Here is a 26585-nt window from a genome sequence, read left to right as displayed (position 1 = left end):
ACTTAATAATATCAATTTTATTAGACCGATTATAGCTAATTCGATATTATCCCGCAGTGTAGACGTGGTCTCAATGTGACAAGTTCTCTTTATTATTTACCATTCCACCAATCTGTATGTGAGCTGCAAATTTTATTAGTATGATTTTATGTTTTTTTCCAAGGCATTAATAAAAATGTTAAGTAGCATAAGGCCAAGCATTGATCCCTGCAGAACCCCACTTGAAACACATCCATTCAATGATTATTCCCCTTTACAATTACATTTTGACCCACCTTTTAATCCAGGTAATTTGTACATTTTAGTTTTATATCTTTCTAGTTGTTTTTTTTTTTAAATCAAGAGGTCATATGGTACCAAATCAAATTCCTTCCAGAAGTCTAAGTCTATTATATCAAAACTATTACTTTTGTCAACTAAACTTTTAAGCTCATTAAAAAAAAAAACAAAAAAAAACACAAGTTAGCTTGACAGGATCTATTTTCCCTAAACCTGCATTGATTGGCATTAGTGATATTACCCTCCTTTAATTCTGTGTTAACTGAGTCTCATATCAGCCACTCTATTATCTTGTCTGGAATCTATATCAGACTGACAGGCATGTAATTACAAGTCCTTCTGAAGTTTTAACCCACTCTACAGTTTTCTAGTTGACTGACCTTGCAAAGGCCTTACACTGAATGTGATTGCATTTCTGGGTTAGTCTGTCTGTATATAATGTGATAATCGTTAGATGTCAGATCTGATTATTTTCAAAATTTCAGGAAACATTCTAGACATCAATGGCAAAAACACTATTGATTTTTGGGAAAAAAAATTGAAAGGGGAAAATAGGGGACACATGGAGCCCCTCTCACAGCTTTAAGCATCTCTGCAATAGCCTACAGATCAAACTGGTTGATGGCACTGATTAATGCCTTCCAGACTAACAATCAATTCCTCTGCTCATTCTCCCAATAGAGTTTAACATGTTGACAACCTGAATGACTTATCTCCCAGACAAATAATGGGAGAAAAGGAGAATGATAGCGCATACAGAGCCTGCAGAGGGGCAGGAATGGGTGAGCACAAAGAACCTCTGGTCAGAGGAGACTGGGGACAGAGACCCTGGTTTTGAGGGGGAAGGTGAATGGAGGGCATGGGGGTGCACATGAAGCCCCTGACATTTGGGGAAGAACAGGAGACACACACAGAACTCATGGCAGGAGGAGAACAGGGGAGTTGCAGGATATCCCTGAAATAGATGAAGAGTGGCACACAGGAAGCTTGTGAGGTAGAATGGAGGAATACAGGGAGCCTCTAGTGTGTACAATAAGCTCAGCCTTCAGAAGCTATCAAGTGTGAGACCCCCTTTCATGCAACATTTATTTTAGAATGTTATAGCCTCAATAATATTTTCCAGGACTCTGTTCCTAAATTTGTATATAGAAGAGTTCTTACTCCAGAAGTGGGCACTGAAGTTGATTAAAGTGAAATTAGTTTTGTATTTTATTTTAAGACAAAACGTCAGGAAATTCCAGATTGAAACCAATAGGTTACTTATAACAAACCTTTTGAGTTAGGGAGACAGTGTCAGCACTGGCTTTACATTACCATAAAACAGGCCTGCACAACTCGTAAAGCGGCGAGGGCCACATTACTCCAAAGAAAACAGCTAAGGGCCGAAACCCCCCCAGCCCCGCAGAAACACCCCCCTCAGGACCTCCTGGCCAACAGAAACACCTCACCCCAGCACCACCCAGCCCTGCAGAAACAAACCCTCCTTCCCCAGCATTGCCCCACCAAAACAGCTGTGGGCCAAAAAGGAAGGTTGGGGGTGAAGAGGTGATACTTGATTTAAAATCAATAAGGGGCTCCCAGCTGAAGAGGTGGCTGGGAGCTGTCAGGGGCAAATTAAAGGGCCCAGGGCTCCAGCAGCTGGGGGAAACCAGAGCTTTGCAGGGCTGGGGCAGGGATTTAAAGGGCCCAGAACTCCTTCCACTGAGGGGAGCCTGATCCCTTTACATCCCGGCCACGGCTGGGATTTAAAGGGCTCTGGGCTCCCCTCCGCTGCGGGCAGCTCAGAGCCCTATGAATCCCAGCCAGCCCGGCTGCGGGCAGCTAAGAGCCTTTTGATTCCCGGCCGGGATTTAAAGGGCTCAGGGCTCCCCGCCGCTGCGGGCAGCCCAGAGCCCTTTGATTCCCAGTCGCAGGCCACACAGTGAGCCTCCGCGGGCCGCATGTTGTGCGGGCCTGCCATAAAATGACAAAAGCTAGGAAAATATTTAAGGTACAGGTCAAAAATTAACTTATTCCAAGAGCATACCAAAATAATGTTTCAGCTGTTAAATATACACTCAATCATGAAAAATACAGGAGTCTCCTAAACAAGAATTGCAACATTGTTCACATGCCAATTACTCTGAGCAATCAGCTGACAACCCAGGTCACTGAGTTTGATTGCCAAGTATCAGTCAACTTCACATATGAGGCAAATCAAAGATGGTAAACCTAACTTTCAGCCTTGACATTTCTAAAGTTTAGCACCACTTCTATCCATCCATACCTCACCAGCAAGTTGCAACAGGTTTTTTTGTTTGTTTTGTTTTATTTGGGGGGGGGGGGGAAGAGGGAGGGAAATGGAGGCCTTCCTACTGTGTATGATCACTGTTTTTGAAAGCTCCAGACTGAATTACTGCAAATGCATTCTACATGGGGTTACACCTGAAAACAATCTGGAAACTTAAGATAGATGCATCACTTAAGGGCTGCTGCATTGTGCATTAAGTGGCAGCAATGACAATCAGTGGGCATTTAATTTTCTGCACTCTTTGCTGTTTTCCAGAATGAATAAGGGGTTTGTTTTAAGCTATTAAGCTTTAAGGGTATGTCTTCACTGCAGAGATAGCCTGGGTATTGCCCTAGCCCTCTTCTATCCACACAGAAAAAACTCTGCATTTGCCTGTTCCATGTCTGTTGCACTTCCACAACATTTGAACAGAGATGCCATCCAAGAAATCCTTCTCACATGCTGCTAGCTGGCCAGTAGCTGACACCAGCCTTATGGTAGAGCTGAGAAGTAATCATCAGAAACACCCACAAGAGCACTTTCACAAAAGAACCCAAAGAAGGAGAACTAAGTTCTCCCAGAGTACACTGAATGAATTCATAGACAGATGCAGTTTAAAGCACCACTAAAAACTTTGGATATACTGCCAGAAATCCATTCCAGCACATGTACTAGTACAGCACCATTGTGGACACAGTCACATAGGTCTGGCAAGGGTAGGGTTCTGCAGTGGGAACACTCCATCCATTCTAAGTCAAGTCAGGCTAACATTGCAGCGAAGACATACCCTAAGCAAGAGGTCCTCAAACTGTGGGGCACTCCCCCCTAGGGGGGCATGGAGAAACATCACTGGGGCACAGCAGGGGTCAGGCCAGCCCCCCAGGGGTGCAGGGAGGGAGCACCACCCAGTCTCTGGCTCCTGTCCCTATCCTCAGCCTTAGTGCAGCTTCACTGCCAGCCCCTAGCCTCAGTTATCTTCCTAGGCAGGGCAGAGGCTAGAGATGAAGCTGGGAGCAGAGCCCAGCTGTGGCTCTGCGCCAGCCCCACCCCAAGCTGAGGCCCCAGCTCCACCCCCAGCCTTGGCTCCTTTACCCATCTGCATCCCATTTCCCATCTGTGGCTCCAAGGAGTGGGGCACAACCCTCAGAAGTTCGGAGACTGCTATCCTAAGTATCAGAGGGGTAGCCGTGTTAGTCTAGATCTGTAAAAGCAGCAAAGAATCCTGTGGCACATTATAGACTAACAGACATTTTGGAGCATGAGCTTTCGCGGGTGAATACCCACTTCATCAGATGCAACTGGGTATTCACCCACGAAAGCTCATGCTCCAAAATGTCTGTTAGTCTATAAGGTGCCACAGGATTCTTTGCTGCTATCCTAAGGTTATGCCTACACTGCAGCTGGGAGCGTGCTTCCCACTGCAGACAGACACATGCTAGCTCTATCTGAGCTAGTGCATTAAGAACAGCAGAGTGGCCACAGTAGTACAGGTAATTCCTCTCCTCCCTCCCCCGGGTAGGCACTTAGGTGGCTAGCCACCATCCATACCACCACAGTCACATTACTATTTTTAGCATGATAACTCAAGCGAGAGTGAGTGTGTCCCCATCCCACCTGCACTGGAAACCACATTCCCACCTGCAGCATAGCCATACCTTAAATGGCTTGGCACCTCCCTACTTGAGAAACACTCTCTCCTTATGCTTGGTCCTGGGTCAGTCAATAGAGCAACCTGAACTTTTAAATTTCCCTTGTTTTAAAAGACATGGGGCTAGTGATAGAGCACTCTCTGTGATGGGCCCTGAAACTCCAGAACAAAAGCACTCATATCATAACAGTCCAGTTTTGTCATTCTTCAAAACACATTTATTTGCATGGGCTATGGTAGAGGATATGGTTTGTTCAAATATGAGGAGTCAGATGTGTTTTGCTGACCATTTAATTTTTTTAAATTTCACAGGGTTGTCTGGTGTATTAGACACACACACCTTTTAAAAAAAACAAACAACTTTTGTATACTGAAGTAAAATTTAAAAATTGTGAAAAGACTAAGAAAAATCTTTCCTGGAAGTTGACAAAACTAGTATTGCTTGTTAGAATGTAAAAGCTCCTTTTGAGTTTTCCCACCTATTGTATTAGGGTAAACATGTATTTTTGATTGTTTACAGGTTTACTTGGGATAAAATTTGAAAGAGTGGTGGTGGTGATGAATTGACTATGTCCAAGACCCATTTTCAAAAATGACTTAGGCTGCCAAGTATCTAAGGCATTTTTGAAAATAGGATTTGGTATAGGTACGCTGCTAGTCACCCTAAGATTTAGACATAAATCAGGCCCTTGGCACTTTCTAAAATCTTACTCTTGATCTTTTTTGTTAGAAAATTATTAATAGTAAAGTACAAGTACAACAGACATGATGTGATAAATTCTCATAATTGCCTTTTCATATACCCGTTTACTCACAGCATCCACTTTCATTCTTGCTGAATTCTATAATCCATGAGTACTATAAACTGATTACAGGCTCCCCCCCCCACCTTTCAGTTTAAACATATTACATGTTTCAGAACCAAAAGTCTACCAGAATCCCACTTACTCAAGAAGTTTTAAAGTCACGAAAATGTGAAGTCAGTTAACGAGATTTTTGCAGATCACAACATTTCATTTTCTAAAAGTACACCTCTACTCCAATATTATGCTATCCTTGGGAGCCAAAAAATCTTACTGCATTATAGGTGAAACCGCATTATATCGAACTTGCTTTGATCCGCCGGAGTGTACATCCCCACCCCCTGGAGCGCTGCTTTACCGCATTCTATCCGAATTCACGTTATATCGGGGTAGAGGTGTATTGTCCCAGGTACATCAGTAGTTTCTGAAGTAGAACAAGTGTACTCTCCATGGACTGTAAAAACCAAGTCTAAAACTTGGAATGTGTCAAAAAGCATCCTACTTGGTGGGGGTTACTTTTAGTAAATTAAAACCATGAATCTCTGAAGTATGTTCCCTGGTCAACAGCAGTGTAGACAGCTGAGTAATACTTCCATGGTTCAATATCCTGGGGAACTGTCATTTTCCTTCAACAATACATAAAATCTTCTCTTTTTAGAGAGGCTATCTAGTAGTTCCTGATCATTCCAGCAGCCCTTATCTGCGCCTGTTCCAGTTTGAATTATTCTTTCAGGAACACAGGTGAACAGAACTCTACCAGAATATCAGATGCGTTTTTACCAGTGCCTTGTACAAAAGCATCAATACTTTCCTCTCACCTCTAGAAATACTTCCTAGGAGCAGATTTGTCTTTTTCATGGCTACACCACACTGGTGGTTCATAACTGATCACGAGATGACTAATACACCCAGGTCTTCCTCCTCATCCTGTTGTTTCCAACTGATGAACTCCCAGTTTATAGCAGAAACTCTTGTTATTAGTCCCTGAATGAATAACCTTGCACTGTGTATTAAAAAGTCATCCCATTTCTATTACTCCAGCCTCAAGGTCATCCAATTCTTCCTGTAAAATATTTTGATCCTCCTCTGTATTGATAATGCCTCCCAACTTTATGTCATCAGCAAATTTATTGGCACACCTACTTTTTGTGCCAAAATCATTAATGAAAATATTAAAACCAGTTCCAAGACTGATCCTTGAAGAACTCCAATAATAACCTCTTTCTAGCCCAACAGTTCTCCTTTCAGCTCAACACACTGTTGTCTCCCCTGTTAGACAGTTTCTTACCCATCTTTCAACTCCTGTACTAATCATCCACTTCTCTAGTTTGACTAATAATTTCCCATGTGGTCCTGCAGCCTATGCTTTACTGAAGTCCAAAGAGATTAGATCTAATGCATTGCCTTTGTCTTAAAAAAAAAAAATCAGTTATCTTATCAAAGACTGACATTTATTAGTCTGGCATGATCTACCTTTAATAAACCCACACTGCACTTTATCCATTTTGCATTTACTTCTCTGGCTTCAGTAATTCTTTCCTTCCAAATGTGTTATAAAGACTTCCATACTACTGAGGTCAGATCAGTGGGTCTGTAGTTGCCCAGATCACGTCCTACTCTTTCTTAAATACAGGTACTATGTTTATTGTTCCCCAACTATATGGTACCGCACTTTCTCCGATAGCAAGGATTTTTAATAAATCTATCAGACTTGCAAGTTCATGGATTAGTTCAATCAGTATCCTGGATGAAGATTATCCAGGCCCTCAGACTTCAGTTCTTTAAGTTTTGCTTCCACAATGGATGTGGTAATTACCATTTCTGTACAATCATTCCCATTTCCCATCCTACCTTTGCCCCTGTGTTCCATTAGCATCCTTACTGAAAACTGAGGCAAAGAATTCATTTAGTTTTGGGGTCATACTTAGATTATCTTAAATCTCTACCCTGCCCTCTTTACAAGAAAAATAAGGATACTATGGTAAACGCAACAAAGAGTCCCGTAGCACCTTAAAGACTATAACAGATGTATTGGAGCATAAACTTTCGCGGGTGAACGTCCACTTTGTCAGACACAAGCTTATGCTCCAATATGTCCATTAGTCTTTAAAGTGACACAGGACACTTTGTTGCTTTTTACAGATCCAGACTAACATGGCTACCCCTCTGATACTTATTTTTCTTGTTCTCTTTATTTATAAGGTTTAAGTTAAGTTCCCAGTAAGCTGTGCTCCTGTGCAGCAGCCTATTCAGTGCCGCACAGGTGCTCAGGGAACCCACCTTGTGGGGATATACCGCAGCCGGTGGAGGGGTGCCCTCCCTCCCCAGTCCCAACTTGGCTGCGGGAGGCGGCTGAAAGAGGGGCCCTCTCCGCTGCGGCTGCCCCAGGGCTGGGGCCACAGGATAGGTGCCTCTCTCCCCCAACCCAAGTGCTGCTGTGGGGGGTGAGAACAGGGGAGAGCCCTCTCTCCCTGCTGTAGTCCCAGAGCACCCTCCTACACCCCAAACTCCTCATCCTCGGCCCTACCCAGAGCCTTCAGCCTCTGCATCCCAACCATCTGCCCCAGTCCTGAGCCCCTCATGCCCAGCCCCACCCCAGAGCCTTCACCCCCAGCCACAGACCCCACTCTAGAGCCCACACCCCAACCCTCTGCCCCAGCCCCTCATCCCTGACTTCACACCAGCTGGAGCCATCACCCCAGTGCTCTGCCCCAGTCCTCAGACCCCTCCCTCACTCTGAACCCCTTGGCTCCACCACATGAATTTTGCTGTGTGATACAGCACCTCCATATTGGTGCACATAACAAAATACATTCTGCACGTGTGGTAAAAATAAGAGGGAACACTGGGCTTAAGAACCTTATGTTTTAAAATTTCCTTTGCAAGCTCTAACAGTTTGACTTTTGACAATTCTCCCTTTATGACATCCAAGATGTAGCTTTCTCTACTGATCAATCCCTTCTTTCCATTCCTTGTATGCTCTCTGCTTATTCCCAATATCTTTTTTGAGGTGATTATTCATCCAATTTGATCTGGAGCCCTCTCCTAAAAGATTTCCCCCCTTGGCTTAGGGTAAAAATTCCAGATAGCTTTCATAACTTGGATTTAAAGAAATTTCAAGCCTCCTCTGCCTTTCCCTGAGTTCCACTGCAGTCGACTTCATTACCTAGTTCCTTTAATTTTTCAAAGTCTACACTTTTGAAATTAAAAATCTCAATTTATTGAAATGTTTTGATTATTATTCCATTCAATTTAAACTGTATAAATTTACGATTGCTCAATCCAAGAGTATTATCTACAACTAGGTCTTCTATAATGTCTTCACTACTTACCAAAAGCAAGTCTAAAATAGCATCACTTCTTGGTGACTTAGTGACTAATAGGTGAAGAAATCTATTGTTGTTACATTCAGGAATAACTCAGCCTTACATTTATCTGTAGAATTTATTCTCCAGTTATATCTGGTAAATTAATGTCTTCCATAATGACTATTTTCAGTATTCTTTATCTTTCTAATAATATTAGAGAGATCTCTATCCATATCCAGAACCAAATCTGGAGGCCTATAGCAAACACTTAACACTGCCCAACAGAACATCTTTTATAATTCTTACCCAAAGTGATTTTTACTGAGAATATTTTAGTCAATCACTTATGTCTTTACAGTTTACCACATTATCGATGTACAAATGTTACCCCACCATTTTTCTCTCTCTCCTGGAAAGCTCATACCCTTCAATATCTGTATTCCAGTCATCACTGCTATCCACCATGTTCCTGTTATCCTAATAATATCCAATTTCACACCCCGCACCAGTAGTTCTAAAGTTGCTCACATTATAAAACTTTTAGCACTTTATCAGGCTCGTTCAATAGATTTCTTAACGTTTTTAGATGTTTGCTTATCTATTCCCCACAAAACACTATTAATTTTAGTTAAGGCTGCTAGATTCTATATCCCACCACTGCAGTTTGTAAAAAACAAGTAAATAACAAGTGAAGTCATCAAACCATCTTTGCTTTCCTTCCACCTCCCACAATCCTCCCTTTCCTGAAGATTTCAATTATTTCTACATGAAGATTATCAAATTTATAAGTCACTAGTATAGATCACTCATTCATATAATTTTTCCTGAACACTGCAGAAAGACATTTTACATCTAACATGCCTTACTTACACACACAGGCCAAAACAAAACCACATACAGAACTACATATAATGAAATTTATGAAAGACAGGTGGTCCCTAAATCAATCAATCAAATAAGCATGGCCAGAGTCATGGCTGAATGTTGGTTGGTGTATTCTCCTATGCTCTCTTTCTAAGACTGTACTTTTAGTTACAGCTTAAAAGAAGTATTCCTAAGTGAAACATGAATGAACAATAAATAAATACTGAGTATAAATAAATAAGAACATTCAAAAGAGTATTTACTGAAGCCTCTTGTATTATGGATCATTTTTATATTCAATTTCCATTGCAGAATTACAGTCTCACCATTTCAAGAACAACCAAAACTGGACATTTTTAAAGACACTTGTAATTTGTATTACAGTAAATGTACAGAGGAAGAGTTTAATATCAAGCTTCACTTCCTGTACTTCAGTGGAAATCAAACCTGAAGCTCCAGGTGACCATCTAATGGTTCTAAATAGGAAAGTTTGGATATTTGGAAGTTTATTTGGTCTAGTCTGTAACAAGATGATAAGAAATTGTAACTGGAATTTTCTCTATTAGACTGGCAAGCTATCCAAAGCAAGACTATTTTCCTACGTGTGGATAACGCCCATCACTTTGCGGGTGCTGCCAGAATACAAATACAAGTCTTCTTTAGATAGACAACATGAAGATTAAAGAGCCTGATCCAAATCCTAATGCAGTTAACGGGGAGTTTTTCTGCTGACTTCAACTGAAGTTGAATTGGCTCTAAGGAGTCAACACAGAGTTATTAATACCCACATACTGAATATATCAAAATCTAGAAAAAATGGATATTAAAAGGCACATATTACCATGGTATCTAAGCATACCTACTAGAGAAGAAAGATCCTGAAGAAATTAATGGCAAAAAACATTAGAGATATATCTACGGACCCTTAACAGTCATTTGTATACTTGACAAATTTACAATGATCAAAAACTATGCATACTAAAGAGTAGATTTTCAGAAAGAAAAACATTTCATATTTTGAGAATCACAGTAGTAATGTGAGCTGTAGCAGCGATGTCCATACAGGAATAAACATGTCTATTGGTTAAAGAGGAGACTGGATATTAGGATTCTGTTTTTGTTTACAACTCTGTTTCAGAATTTAGGCCTGGTTTACACATAGAAGTCGTGCCAACATAGCTACATCACACAACACAAAATAAAATTGATTTTATTGAACAAAACCCTAAATATTTTGAATACATAAATTTCTCTTATCCAAAGATGTTTCATGTTTACAGCGAAAATATTTTTTAAACAGTGGGATTAACTGTAGTTAATGAATTAAACTGATTATTTCAAGTAGGCCTGGAAAATTTTTTAAATACGCCTAAATGAAAGTTATTAGAGCTTAAGTTCCTATTGCCTAAGTTTCTTGACAATCAGACAGTCTAAGTTATTTTGGCTGAGCTACTGTGCCATATTTATGAAGCTTGACCTCAGAAGTTAAAATAAGGAGGAAAACATCTTTCTTTATACAGAAAAGCAGTCTTTAACTCAAATCTTCTGATAAAGGCTCATGGACTTAACACATTTTTATTTAAATGTTTTAAGAGATAATAAATTTAGGCCTTTACATATTTTGCATTAAATTCAGATTTTAAAAAAAGAAAAATTATAATTTAAACAACAATCAAAAAATCCAAATTAAATTAAAAAATATTTTTTAAAATCATTGATATTTATCCACCTCGATTTCAGGTGCACAGCATGATACACCTTAAAGAGGTCTGATTTTTAGGAAGTGCGGCAGACCCACCCTCTGAAAAATCAGACCCCCATAAGGTGTCTGAAGTTGCATACACTACAACGGAGGCACTGAAAAATTACTTGTCACTTTTGAAAACCTTGGTTGATATCGCCAACACAGGAGTAAACAAGATGTAACAGCATCATCACTGGAAATTCATCTATCAAATCCTAGAACGGTACATAAAATTAACTATGTAAGATTGCAGTTATCACACTGAAAGCATTTTCATTTCTAAACGTAAAAAGACTGCCATGTCCAAGTCAATATGTAATGGTTCTCAAGAAGCAGGCCAATAAGAATGGTGTTCCAGGAAGATATTATTTTACTATATTGAAAAAAAAAATTCCAATTGGCTCAGCTACCTGTGAGATACATCTGATCATCAGAGTTCAGGCCAAATTCACACCAAAGAAGCTACAATGTGAAACAAAGATCAAAAATTAGACTGACCTAGCCATATTGCTCAGCACTGAAAAATTTCAAGCCCTGTGAGATGTAGTAAGGTAGACCTAATCACCAGTACAGACACTGGTAGGTCCACAGAAGAATTCTTCCATCAAGCTAGCTACAATCGACATGGTCAACAGTAGCAGAGCTGCAGCAGCATAGCTGCGCCATTGTAGTATAGACATACGTAATCGAGACCACTAACACCAGGCCGTTGCAATGCATTCATGAAAATCTTTGACTACAACTCAGACTCTTATCATTCCAGAAGTGCTTTCTTTACAAGGCTCTAAACAAAAGATTACCTAGGACAAAGTTACATAACAAGGCAATAGACAGGGAAGCATGCTTTTATTTCAGAGTTCAAATTAAAAGATAAATGCACTCAAAACATGTTGGTTTTAACAGCAATATCCTCAAGATTTTGATTAAATATCTTCAGTGGCCCTACAACAAACTCGATTTTTAAGCTACAGATTATTTTATTTCTTGTGCATTTAGAAGAACTTCAGGGTTTTTCTATGCCTCTGCAACAACTTGAAACATTCATATAAACACGCACAAAACACTGTCAGTGGGACCTGATTCAGCAATCAGAAAATATATTTAGAGACAAACTGCTCATCACTTGGACAGTATTTTTAAACAGAACATTATCGAAGTCCCGCATTTCAAGGGCACCATTAGATATGAAATCCAACATTTGCTTTATCACAGAATTCAAAACTACTTTAACTCACACTCTGAAACAGACATTCTAATGTCCTGTTTTAAAATTAAATTGGATTTTACAATTCCTCTCACATCCCTGTCATTTTTTGTTTTTACAACCAGACTCTCCTATTTTGTTTGAGTGAAAACCCACTCAAACAGGGAAACTAACTAGACAAAAAATACAAAATACCCCAAATAAAACTGAATCATGCATCCCTCATGCCAATCTCTTTCAGCTACAATAATTTTAGTATTTTTGTAAAAAGAAAACAAAAACAAAAAAAATCTGTATATCCAAGACAGTGAGGACACTTTGTAAGAGATAGTTTTGGATAGATCTTTTACTTAGGGTCAGCTTTCTAATAAAATCACCAAGATATCTTATCACTCTTTCTAAAGTAAGCTCTCTGGGACAGGGATTGTCTTCCCTGTTGCTTGTGTATACACTGCCTACCCAATTCCTCGATTAGAATTCCTAAACATTACCGTAACATTCATCTATGTATTTTATTGAATATTTAATCAATAGTCTGACCAATACCTGTTAACCTATTGTGGAACGCTGAGTGTGTTGGTTTCCAAGCCACTTTAACTTAATCCTGCAAAGCCCCACAAATCACTACAGGGCAATCTCTTTACAGGAACATCATTTCCAAACACTGGCTTGCCGACAGATGGTTAAGAAGAGCAGGATTAAGTGCAGTCCATTATTAAAATAAATATATTCAAAAAGTAAAAGACAACACTCAACAGGAGTCCTTATTAATACAACTTTAAGGCCCAAACTTGCAACATTCGCCCAAGCGAGTATGCCCCGTGTAGGATCATGTGGGCAAAACTACAGGATCGGGGATCCCTAGTTCGGACAGGAGGGGGACGGATACACAAACTGCAAGGCCGCCACCCCATAAACACACCCACACACTCCCGACAGCACGGACACTGGTGGCGAGCGGGTCACGCCGCGGGGACCCTGCCAAAGTTCACGCGGAAGAGGGAGGTGGGAAAGCAAAGCCCGCACCGCGCCTGCCTCCCTCTCTCCCTCCTCCGGCAAGCCAGAGGCGCACGAGGAGCTGCGGCCAGAGCGCCCCAAGGAACTCGCTGCACCCCGCCCCGGCCTTCCTCACCCGGGGAGTAGATCACGGGGAGGGGGGGAAGGTCTCACCTTCCTACTCCTGCCGTTGCTCCCGCCGCTCCCTCCTCCTCGGCACCGACGCGCCCAGCAGTTCTAAGCCCCTCACGCACGGCCCGGAGACACCAGAGACAGCCCCGGGTCGCTCACCCCACGGAAATGCGCAGCCGCCACGGCCACAGACCAGGAGACAAACACCGCCCCATCCGCCCCGCCTCCCAGTGGTGGCCCCGCCCCAACGGCCGCACGCAGCACGCGCTCCACCCGCCTTCTACCGCCGCAACGTCCTCATTGGCTGGGGGGTGGTAGTTTGGGTGAGAGCGCGCCGCTTGTTGCCTGTGCCGTGGCGGGCTACCCGCCGGCGGAGCGGCTGAGGGATGCCTGTTCGCTGCGCGGGGGGAGCGGGGGAGAAGTGGGGGCTGTGGCACGTGAGTGGGGGATGACGAAGGGACACGGGGAATGAGGGGTTCCCTTGCTGTCCTTCGCCCAGAGTTATGGCCCCTCTGGACCGTCTGTTCCCTACCCCGGTCATCTCTCATGACCAGCCAAGGCTCCCACTCACCGGAATGGCAGCTCCCTCAAAACGTCCTTGTCTGGGCTAAGCGCCGCTCCCGCCCTGCTCTAGTAGCGTCTGAGCCCTTCTCTTCAACCACCAGTTTCTTCAGGCTGGACTGGGCGCCCGCCGGTTAGACCCTCCTCTGTGCTGCCCCTCACTCCCGTTGCATCTACTTCCCTTACGCCTCTGCTGCTCTCAGTCCTGGTCCTGCCTGTAGCCTGATCAGTGGAACTGGAGTCAGAGGGCCAGAGGAACCACAGTTTTCACAGATGATTCTGAGAGACTGTTGCACAAGGCTATTTTCAGGCTCAGGACTCTTGTTAACGTTTTTGACACAGATGCGTACCCCATCGTGGTTGTAAAACAGTCCAGCCCAAGCACTGACAGGACAAAAGATCAAAGCACTAATACCAGTTAGGAGAGACCTTTGGCAGCCAGAAGGGTGGGGATACTACCAAGAGGAGATCAGAGAAAGCAGGCATTAGCTTATAGGGCAGCCAAGGACCTACCAGCTTTGCAGATAGGCACTACTTTGAAGATCCAGCTATTAGACCCCAGAAGGAAGGGACTAACAGAGTTGTGAGGGATGCAGTGGCACCCAGATAATACAATTCATTATGCAAGAAGAACAAGTGATTCATAGAAACAGGAGACTTATGAGCCAGTAGACATAACACCCAGGTCATCACAGAACAGAAACAGAACCATCTAGCTGCCAACCTCATAGGGAGGAAGAAGACTCCACTAAAAGATAGTTTGCTACAGTCAGTGATAAGTGACAGGGAGACAGAGATAGATCATTCTTGGTATAGTCACCTGTTGAGAACAGATTATCTCAAAGACTGCATAACCAGTGAAGACAAGACTCCAACTTGGCTATGTGCAGCAATCTCTGGCTAAAAGGACACAGGGTGAGTGTCTAGGCATCAATTATTTTTTTTAATGTTTATATTAAAATATTTGCAAAATTGGAAAGATGTATCATGATCAATGGAACTGGAGTCAAAGGGCCCATGTTCTCTGGAGGATCTGTTTGTAGACACAGTACCAGGACCAGGTAGCAACTGAACCACACAGACAAAGCAGTCCACAGGGTTAAATCCATATGTTCAGTTTAACATGCATTCAGCTTCACTCTTTGCTAATGAAACACTCCTCTTTTCTCCTCCACTAACTATTGGACAATTTCACTCCACATTCAATGAAGGGATGAGTGTCTAAACAAGATTTGGGACTCCAGGGTCACATTATTTTATACTCTTCATATTTTGAAGGGCAGGACAGTGATTAGGTAGGAGGTGGGGGATTAGAGGGTGGCTAAGGACACAATGTCAGCAAGTGTTTCTAGGACCACCAAAAAGTCAGCAAACAGCTGCCTCTTTAAATCTTTTTCCATCTGCTTCAAGTTCACTAAATGCTTCATGTAGTTTGTCATATAGGTGTCCAGCCACTTTTTATCCTCTTGCCTATACTTACTCTGTCTGCCCATGTTTCCTTTGTATCTTTTTTTTTTTTTTCTGAAACCTATATACTCCATTGCTCTTTCAAATTCAAACAGATCCTCTTTGGTTTTTCTTTTCTTGGCATGTAAACTGCCCAGCTAATCCTCCATTACTGTGGACCATACCAAGCGGTGTGCTTGCCTTTCCACAGAAGCATTAAAAAGCTCTAGTTTCTAGCCTTTTTGCATTGCAAATTTTATGTGCCTTTTAAGGCACCCCTCCCTTTTGTATTCCATTTTTTGTGCAGCCATGTGTTACAGCTGCATGCCAAACCAAGCATTTCCACTCTGATTAGTAATGGGGGTCCATGTGTCAAATGAAAGAGATGGAAAAGACACTTGGGGAATAATGGGATCCAAATTCAGGCAGACTACAGAACTCTTATGCCTTCAGTAGATGCATAGAGAGGAGGAGTGGCAGAGTGAGGGAGATCAGTTATGGCAGAGTAGAAAGAGAGGTGGATACTTCTGCTGGCCTTGTGTGACCTAGATCCATGATTTTATGAGCACTAATGAAAGCGATTGTAAGAATCCACAAATTACTTCCTCAAACCCTGATGCTTGCATGAAAGTGGCACAGTGCCTAACTGGATGCTTTTAGCAATAAAATGCTGCTTACTGGATGCAGAAATTCCATCCTTTGAGTTGTCCTCATCCAGCTTGATCACCAGCTCTGTATCCAAGATTTACACAGAGAAGTCCTGTGAGCCCATAAGCTCTCAGTTCAGGCTTCTGTGTGTGTAGTTCTCCTAGATGGCAGAGACCTTCCTCTCCTTTGTGGGGAATCTTGGTGCCTGCGTTTGCTTGCTGTCCAAGAGCAGGTTCAACTGAGTGGAGGGAGACTTCTTCAGTATCTGTACAACTTTTCATTGAGAAGACAAATGTAGATACCAGCCTTCAAATTTGTTTCTGTCTGTTGCTTTCTTATAATTATATTTGAGGGGTTTGATCCTCTGCCAGTAAGAGTTGGCAGACCAGGTTGATGCTGAGATCTCTAAGGCTCCAGAATATCTGGTTGAAGATCTGTTTGTTTCTTTGGTAACCATCCATCTCCTTGTGGATCTCAGCATACTCCATAACACTAAGAAAGCATTAATGTTGGCCTTTAGCCAGCTAGCAGCACATTCATAAGATGCTTGGCTGAGACATACTTTTTAGTTAAATTATCCAAAAGATGAAAAAGTTTTATCAGCAGAAGGTGTCCCCGATATCTATGTCTCACAGCAGAGCATAGTGTTAGCAACATTATTTGTATAGGTCATAGGCAAGTCAGCCCCTAGATAGTGTAGTGCAAAAAGATGACCAGAAAGGCTACTTCTGCAATGAGCTACTTCTGCAGGATATATTTAGGTAGCAGTGAGAAGAATATTTGCATTTACTGTATTAGCATGATAGGAAACTTGACCACACCAGCATTAAAATAAGTGAGGCAGGAATGACTGGGACTCAGTTGTGCTTTAGTTCCCACAAAAACAGTAGTCTGGAACATTTAACTCCATTAATGATTGATCAAAGTTCTTTTGTGTAAGAATTCAAGATGTATATCAGTCTATATATGAAGAAAAAATGTTACCTTATCTATTGTAAACAGGTCCATAGAAATCCAGGAGGCAATGCAGCTACAATATTTGAATCAAGTGTTGCCTGTGGACACAGGACAGAGTTGCACCTGAAACACGATGGCTGGTGATGGCAGTGCACTGCTGGAGTGTGTGCCAATGGAATTATACAAGTTTAATTAGCATTGGTATAATTCTGTTGTGTCAACAAGGCCCTTGAAATCTGTTGGAAAAGAATTGACTGCCTAACATTTCATAGACATATATTATGATACATATATGATTTAGCATGATCCCATCAACTCCTGTTACGATATGTAGACATAGGACATTTCCCTTCTGATCTATAAGGGACAAATACAAGGATGTAAAATCCTTCATTGTCTTACAAACACTACATTGTAGCTATTAGTTTTAAAATATCTTCCTATTTGAAATTAGAGAAATTAATCAAAGATATATATTTTTTCTTCCTGGTACCACAATACATAGTGTCTAGTGATTAGAATACATTCTCCATAATAAATTGTTAAACATTTCCAGTTATATTTTCTTTTGTTCCCTTCAAACTGGTAAACATATTAACCCTCTTTGTAGCACTTTTTCAAGCCCTTATTTTGATTATTGCAGCCCTTTGCTGGCCTTGTTTACTGAAGCCTCAGACTGTGCAGGTCAATTCAAATTGCTACTGTTAAAATAATCTTCCCAGACTGTGATTCTGACCAGATTCCCCCTCTGTTTTGCATCCCTTCATTGGCTCTCCCTTCTCCACATTAAATACAATCTTCTTATCCTTATGGTTGTGGCCCTCGTTGCTTTATTATTGTCACTTGTCACCTGTTCTTTCTCCAGAAACGTAAGCTATCTGACCCCTCTCTTGCCTCAGGTATTTATCTGCATATACTGTGGATGTAACCCGATTCCTCTTGGAGTCTGACCAGGGAACGTGCCCCCAACCCCAGCTAGTCTATTTGCATTTTGATTGACACCATGCCTTGCCAGTCTGAAACCACCTGATGATGGCTGATCCAGCCCTTCTATATTCAAAGCCTAAATTTTTCCATAAGCAAAGAATATGAACTATAATCTGACAACACACCTACAACGAGCATCCAACCCTTCCAGGGTCTGTATAGAAATCCGAGCTGTATATAGATCAAAGGCTTTTACATCAGGAACCTTAATTGTAATTTCACACCCTGGGAACATTTGTTGAGCTTTCATGACATGTGGCTTAACTATGGTCTTAGCAGTCCCCATAGCTCTCCAGCCAATAAATGTCTCCCCATTAACCACCAATCTTCTGCTCCCACTGGCAATGTGATATATCTTTACCCAGAAGGGTGCAGCATGACATGTACACTATGGTATGGGCTGTGAATGGTACAGCATGAACATTATGTGCCATTGGCAAACTGCCAGTGTGACTCTCTCCCTCCTGACTGTTGAGTCACAGAGTTAACTTTATGAGTTTGGAGTGCAACTGGCCTTTCCAGCACTGCATTAGGACTCAGTGGGCATCAGGCAAAGTGACCTCACTGGCTACATATGGCTCACCTCTTCCCCCCTCTCATCCGAGGGCTCCTGAGGGCCATTTACCAGCTATGTTTACATTTCTATCACTCATGGTTTGAGGTCAGGGTGGCAGAGTTTGTAGAATTGTTCTATATCCATTAACTCATAGGCCTCTTTGACCATGGTAATTCCCCAACCAGTTCCCAGGTTCCTTACATAATCCTGAGTTGAAACCTCAGCATAGGCCATGACTCCTTTTTTTCTGAACTCCCTGAAATCTTCTCTTATACACTTCAGGGATTAGCTTAAATGTTTGTGTAAGTGAGAGAATAGGCTCACTGTTTGAAGCACTTTTCTGGCTTATACACTACCCTGGTGAAATGGGATAGCAAAATGAACTGAGTTCTTGCTCCCACTTCCTTCACCCATAGGCCTGCCTGACCTCGAGGGCTTCCCTTCCACTCCTCTGTGTGGCAGAGTCCTTGTTACCCCGACAAGGCTGGGTCCACTATTCCTGGGGGTCTCGACCCCCAATCTTGGGGTCACTTTAGGCAAGGGCTAGGATGTCCCCACTCAGGGGTGCTCTCTCCACAGTGGACACTGCCCTGACCTACTGATCATTACATACAGTTCAGAGCAAATACAATTTATTAAACAGCAATCAGTTTTTAAAAAAGAAGGAAAAAAAAGAGAAAGATTTAAAGAAAACACATAACCCTGCTCTGTGGCACGGGAACATCACAAACAGCCATCTCTGGAATGTACGGGGAAGTTCACAGACTGTTCCTCTCATGTCCCAGGCCTCCTCCTCTCAGACACTTGCTCTGGTGGTGGCCACACAACTTCAGGCTCTAGGTGGCAGGATCCTTCTTACCAGTATCAGCTCCCCTGTTGGGGTTACGATCCTACTCCAAGAGTAGCCTGCAAGGCCTCTTGAGTGGGAGTGTCTTCCTGCACTAGACCTGCTGCCCAGGGTCCCCGCTCAGCTGCTCACCACACCCAGCTCCATACTGCTCCAGCTCCACTCTGCGTCAGCACTGCTGCTCTGCCTACAGCCCCCTGTGCTGTTTTTACTGCCCCCTCTCTGGCTGTGGTTGCTGCAGTTCTCCTCCCAGTACAGGTCTACTCTCTGGGCTGCTTGTGTGGCTTTTGTTGCTAAAGCTCTGCTCCCAGCATGGATCTACTCCCCAAGCTGCTTCTCAGGTTCTCTCTGGCCAGCAAAGCTCTGCTCCCCAGCTCAGCTCAGGCTCCTGCTCTCTCCTTAGCTTGGCCCCACTCTGTCTGACCCATGCAATTCCAGCTGACACGGAGGACGGAAACCCCCTGGCCTCCTGACTCCCTCATTAGCCTGCCCGCCCTGTCAATCAGGCTGACCTGAAACATTGGCCTCTCCCCATTGCCATTGGGACTGTCAGTCTTAGGGTCCTGATTTCCCATTGACCCTTCCCCTTTTGGTACTGGGAGCTAGTCAACCAAAAAACCCCACTGAATTTTGGTAAGGGCCCAACAGTCCCCTTAAATTTGCAGCAAAACTTGTCTGCAATCATCATAATCTTTACAGTCTTCACTTTCCATAAGGGGAAAATGTCCAAGGCCTTTGTCCCAGACAGTAGTGGAGCCAGGTACCTTACCACATCCTCTCTTCCCACTTTATTAAAATCAGATCCCATTTTAGAAGTATGTAGGAACACATCCATGTATCTCTACACCAGTGGTTCTCAACCAGGAGCCTGGGGCCACGAGAAGGTTTCAGGGGATCCGCCAAGCATGGTCAGCATAAAACTCACTAGGGACTAGGGTAGAAAGCCGAAGCCCCGATGTGCAGGACTGCAGCCTGGGGCCCTGAACCCCAACACTTGGGGCTGAAGCTGAAGCCTGAGCAACTTAGCTTCACAGTGCCCCCTGTGGTGTGGTGTGGTGTGGTGCCCTGGCTAACTGCCCTGCTTGCTGCACCTTAACGCCGGCACTGGCTTTTATATGGAGAAAAACAGTTGTTGTGGTACAGGTGAGCCATGGATTTTTTATAGCATGTTGGGTGAGCCTCAGAAAGAAAAAGGTTGAGAACCCCTGGTCTACACCAACAACTGGGACAAGTAGCTGGGGACTAGCTCCACCTACCGGACTATGGTTCTGCTGGTGCAGTCTCTCCATCACGAGCTGATACTGATGCTCAGTCTCCCGTCCCCCTAGTGCTGCCACTGGTTTTCCTTCTCTTCTATCTTGTACTAATAGTGCCTTTCCTGAGCTGCTCTCTGCTGGATTTCCAGATGCATTCTATCCCTCTCCAGCTGCAGCTTCTCCTTCTCCAGCTGTTGAACTGTTCACCACTCCTGTTGCATTAGTGTGCTTGGTCTGGATAGAACATAGTTACTGCCCCTGTCAGCCTCACTCCTCCAGGGCATTGGCTTCAAGAGTGTTGCTGAACCCTTTGCCAGCAGGCTGGAAGTTCTCTGTGAGCCTGAACCGTCATTCCATTACTGGTCATTAGATTATAGTAAATTTACTAGCTATGATTTTCTTCTATACTGGGCTGATCTGCCTTTCTCTAAATAGTTCACCCAGCTGATTTTTTCTTCAGCTGTTCATAATTAATTTTTCCCTGCTCTCTTTTCACTGTCCATTTCCCAAAAAGGGTATTGAGACTTTTTTTTTTCTTTTTTGAGCATTTACATGAGTGGATCCCAAGGAAATGCCATTAGTGCTCCGGGGAATATCGTTCACTGGTATACTGAAGAACACAGTACTGTCAATCAGGTAAATATCAATATTTATCTTTGATAAATACATTTATATGGAAATCTGAAAGGGATCCTTTGGCTCCTAGTAAATTTAATGTCCCTAACCTACACAAAAGGGAAACGATGTCCGCAAAACCCATTGCGTGACAAGATAAATAATTTTCTGTGAAACTGCTGCCCTCTAGAGAAGGAATGAAAAATTACAGAATGATTAAATTTCAGAGTGGTAGCCGTGTTAGTCTGTATCAGCAAAAAGAATGAGGAGTACTTGTGGCACCTTAGAGACTAACAAATTTATTTGAGCATAAGCTTTCATGGGCTAAAACCCACTTCATCAGATGCATGCAGTGGAAAATACAGTAGGAAGATATATATACACAGAGGACATGAAAAAATGAGTGTTGCCAGACTAACTATAACAAGAGTAATCAGTTAAGGTGGGCTATTATCAGCAGGAGAAAAAAAACTTTTGTAGTGATAATCAGGATGGCTATTTCCAACAGTTGACAAGAAAGTGTGAGTAACACCAGGGGAAAAAATTAGCATGGGGAAATAGGTTTTACTTTGTGTAATGACCCATCCACTGCCAGTCTTTATTCAAGCCTAATTTAATGGTGTCCAGTTTGCAAATTAATTCTAATTCTGCAGTTTCTCGTTGGACTCTGTTTTTGAAGTTTTTTTGTTGGAGTATTGCGACTTTGAGGTCTATAATCGAGTGACCGGGGAGGTTGAAGTGTTCTCTGACTGGTTTTTGAATATTATAATTCTTGACTTCTGATTTGTGTCCATTTATTCTTTTGCATAGAGACTGTCCAGTTTGGCCAATGTACATAGCAGAGGGGCATTGCTGGCACATGATGGCGTATATCACATTGGTAGATGTGCAAGTGAACGATCCTCTGATAGTGTGGCTGATGTGATTAGGTCCTATGATGGTGTCCCCTGAATAGATATGTGGACAGAGTTGGCAACGGACCTTGCTGCAAGGATAGGTTCCTGGGTTAGTGTTTTTGCTGTGTGGTATGTGGTTGCTGGTGAGTATTTGCTTCAGGTTGGGGGGCTGTCTGTAAGCGAGGACTGGCCTGTCTCCCAAGATCTGTGACAGTGAGAGATCGTCCTTCAGGATAGGTTGTAGATCCTTGATGATGTGCTGGAGATGTTTTAGTTGGGGGCTGAAAGTGACAACTAGTGGCGTTCTGTTACTTTCTTTGTTGGCCTTTCCTGTAGTAGGTGACTTCTGGATACTCTTCTGGCTCTGTCAATCTGTTTCTTCACTTCAGCAGGTGGGTATTGTAGTTATAAGAATGCTTGATAGAGATCTTGTAGGTGTTTGTCTCTGTCTGAGGGGTTGGAGCAAATGCGGTTGTATCTTAGAGCGTGGCTGTAGACAATGGATCATGTGGTGTGGTCTGAATGAAAGCTGGAGGCATGTAGGTAAGTATAGCAGGCAGTAGGTTTCCGGTATAGGGTGGTGTTTATGTGACCATCACTTATTAGCATTGTAGTTTCCAGGAAGTGGATCTCTTGTGTGGACTGGTCCAGGGTGAGGTTGATGGTGGGATGGAAATTGTTGAAATCATGGTGAAATTCCTCAAGGGCTTCTTTTCCATGAATCCAGATAATGAAGATGTCATCAATGTAGTGCAAGTAGAGTAGGGGCATTAGGGGACGAGAGCTGAGGAAGCATTGTTCTAAGTCAGTCATAAAAATGTTGGCATACTGTGGGGCCATGTGGGTACCCATAGCAGTTCCACTGACTTGAAAGTATACATTGTCCCCAAATGTGAATAGTTGTGGGTGAGGACAAAGTCACAAAGTTCAGTCACCAGGTTTGCTGTGACATTATTGGGGATACTGTTCCGGACGACTTGTAGTCCATCTTTGTGTGGAATGTTGGTGTAGAGGGCTTCTACATCCATAGTGGCCAGGATGGTGTTTTCTGAAAGATCACCAACGGATTGTAGTTTGCTCAGGAAGTCAGTGGTGTCTTGAAGATAGCTAGGTGTGCTGGTAGCATAGGGCCTGAGGAGAGAGTCTACATAGCCAGACAATCCTGCTGTCAGGGTGCCAATGCCTGAGATGATGAGGAGTCCAGGATTACCAGGTTTATGGATCTTGGGTAGCAGATAGAATACCCCTGGTCAGGGTTCTAGGGGTGTGTCTGTGCAGATTTGGTCTGTGCTTTTTCAGGGAGTTTCTTGAGCAGATGGTGTAGTTTCTTTTGGTAACCCTCAGTGGGATCAGAGGGTAAAGGTCTGTAGAATGTATGATTACTTTAAAATGGTTATAGTGAAGGCTAATCCCAGGACACAGTTTCATCTGTAGAGGCCCTCATGATGGAGGAGAAACAGGACCCAAATCCTCTAAACAGTACTATCCTCCTACATCTGTTGAGAGTGTAGCAGAATTGTCATTTTCTAGACTTGTAGAATTTGGGAATGGGCTCATTACACATGGCAGAATGGGTATACTGGGACACCCAGAATCACAATGGAGGTGCTGGGAATGTCAATATTGTTTGGTATGGGATTAATTCCCATCTGTCTGCCCCATTAGCCTCTTCACCTTTATCTCTAAACTCTTTATCTCTAAACTCACTGAATAATGCAATCTGCAACAGATGCACTTTCTCCTTCAACTTTATCTTTGATCCTTTCCAATCTGGCTTCAGCCCTCCCATCTACTGACATTGTTTCACTAAGATTTCTAATTACTTCCTTCTCACCATATCACAAGGTCTCTATTCCACCTGCCCCCTCCTCAACCTTTCTGCTGTTTCTGAAAATGTCCATCATCATCATCATCTTCTTCTCATTTTCACTGGGTTTTTTAGATTGTTCTCTCCTTGTCTTTCTTTTATCTTCTCCCACTGTCCTTGGGGCTTCCCGGGGGCTCTGTTCTTGGCCCTTTGATATTGGCCATTAGCACCCCATCTTTGGGCAATCTCACCTAATTGTTATCTTAAACTAAGTATGAACAAAAGTGAATTTCTGATCTTCCATCTGATTTTCTCTACATCCTCCCTTCTCTGTCACTGGTGACACCACCAGCATCATCCCCTTAACTCTCAGATTAAGAGCCTCAGCTCTTTTTTTTATTCCTGCTTTTCCTTTGCCCCTCACATCTCAAAGCCATGTTCAAATTCTGTAATTTTTTTCTTACTCAACAGCAAATGATAGGATTGGAGTACGGTTTGGAGATGCGTGGGGCAAAGGAGAGAAAGGAGTCCAAAATAACTCCTAAATTAAGGGGCATCTCTGTCTTCCCTTGTTCTCCTGGACCCAGCCACAGTTCTCAGAGGCACACTTTCTGGTTGCCCATACCAGGCCTGTAAACCAACATTGTCTTTGAACCACTCATGGTGAAAAGTTCTTCCAATTATCCTTGGATATGTTGTGCAGTGCACAGCACACCCCTCTAACATGAATGGCATTGGGCATACTGGCATCCTAAGAGGTTTGTAGCAGCATCATCTTGCCTTCAGTTGGCCAAATGCACATACCATTGCTGTTCTCCTTTTTTCAGGTGCTCTGAAATCAAGTTATGGCTTAATGAGACAGGGTCAGTGAGAATCAACTTAAGTCCCCTATAACAACAAGTGGGCACAAACACCCCTTTGATATCCATATTACTGGGAGAGAATCCCTCCTTGTCAAAATAGGTAAACACCAGATTTCTGGAGTACCCTGGCATCATGCACCCTGTCAGCACAGGCCACGTTAATGTTTATGAACTTCCTGCAATGATCAGCCCAGGCTTGTATAATGAGCAGCTAGCATTTTTCTGGTTGACATATTCATATGTATCTTGTAAGGAGCAAACAATGGGCACTTGTTTGTCATCAATAGCCCCAGCACTGTTCAGGAACCCCTTTCTCTAAAAACCAGCTACTATTTCAGGAGCATTAGCAAATTTCAACACCCATGGGCAAACCACATCTATAATTGCCTCACAAATCCTTGTCACCACAGCACCAACAGTTGATTTGCTATCACCACACTGGCTAGAGTGTGAGCTCCTCAGGGCACCTATCCCTTCTTGAATGCCTGGAAAGTCCAAATGAACTAAAAAAATAAAGTCTTGTCTGCTCAGACTCCAGCTGGACTCATCCTCTTCTCCCTGGGGGCCTCTCTCTTCCTGCTCACTGAGCAGTTGGAGGAGATGCAGGACCTACCATGCCTTCTTTGCTGTCTCGCTTCTCTTTGCTTCAGCCTAGTCACATGCCTCACTCTCCTTGAGCCAGGGTCCCCAGCCCTCCTTTTTCAGAGCTCGAGTCAGTCCAGTCTCTCCCATGAAATCAGGAGTTCCTAGTCTTCCTTCCCAGAGCTGGATTATAATGAAAACGACCCTTCTACTTACCTCACAGTCCAATGTTGCTCCCCATAGCTGCCTGCAGTTTCCTAATCTTCTGGCATTCCTAGAACTCTCAAGCCTCCTAATTGGAATATTAGCCTCCCATTCAAGCTTTTCCAGTCCCAGGGACTATTCCAGGTGTCTGTCTCATCTGTCTTTACCTCTCCAGGCCTAGCCTGAATTAATCACATGACTTCACTACCTCATTTATTATTACCCACTTGAGAGAGTGAGCTGATCTTGTCACAGATGGGCCTGTGGCTCCATTTCCCCTTAAAGGGGTTATCCAACTAGTCACAGGCCAGCAGCAGATGTTTCAGAGAAAGGTTCAAGCAATCCTATTACTAGAGAAAGAAGATTAAGGAATAGCCTGATCATAGGAAAAGTTTCTGCTTTAACCCCATCGATCAGAGCTGTAGTTATGGTAAACTCCAAAGTGGTGCTCCATCCAATGAGTACATCTTCAAGTACTACATGGAGCCCTTTAATCCATTTGTAAAGAAATAATGGTTTTACAACACTTAATGAGAATATACATTTTTTTTAAAGTTGAAATTTGTTGCAATTAAACACTTGCCTGCAGAGTTGTGAATTGTGCTGATGCATGAGTACCAGGAATTTATACTATCCAGTCTAATTTTACTTTCTAAGTTGAGTGAAATGCAAACATGAAACAAACAGTGCCAAAGGTATAAAGTAAATTTGAGTTTAAAAATCTTCCAATTTTAAAAAACAGAGGTATTATTTTATGAGTTTTATGCTGACAACAGCCCATTCAGTGGTATAGTTTTCAGATGAGATATAAAGAAATGGAGAATTGTTGAGATGGAGATATGCAAGAAGGCTGTTTCAAATTGCAGGTGCTGCAGTGAAGGTTCTTGAACCCAGTGAGACTGTAGGATGTGTGAGAGAGCTGGTGGCTGCTAGACAAGCATAGAAAGGAGGATGGGAAGTAGAGAATGAAGGACCATGAGGTAAGCTGAAGAAGGTTCATTGTGGGTTTTAAAACAGGGCAATATCCATTAGTTTCTCAAATAAGTGGAGATTGTAGCATGAACATCCACTCATATCTTGAAGTATAAGTCTATTAGATAGCATATGCTTAGT

General features: G+C 42.9%; 1 protein-coding gene across 3 annotated transcripts in view; it reads right to left on the bottom strand.

The window, feature by feature from the left end:
* PALS1 (protein associated with LIN7 1, MAGUK p55 family member) overlaps nt 1-13427 on the bottom strand; it is a 140706-nt gene extending 127279 nt beyond the window's left edge. For 2 of the 3 annotated variants that reach the window (XM_075065348.1, XM_075065347.1), the window contains exon 1: nt 13290-13427. The gene's annotated coding sequence lies outside the window, so the exon portion shown is untranslated. Of the gene's footprint in view, nt 1-11325; nt 11351-13289 lie in introns of those variants that run through there. The other variant, XM_075065349.1, reaches the window with a different exon arrangement.
* Between the last annotated feature and the right edge of the window lie 13158 nt (nt 13428-26585).

The sequence above is a fragment of the Chelonoidis abingdonii genome, chromosome 4 (genome assembly GCF_003597395.2).
Source record: "Chelonoidis abingdonii isolate Lonesome George chromosome 4, CheloAbing_2.0, whole genome shotgun sequence".
NCBI classification, from domain to species: Eukaryota; Metazoa; Chordata; order Testudines; family Testudinidae; genus Chelonoidis; species Chelonoidis abingdonii.
This window is presented reverse-complemented; position numbering and strand designations above follow the sequence as displayed.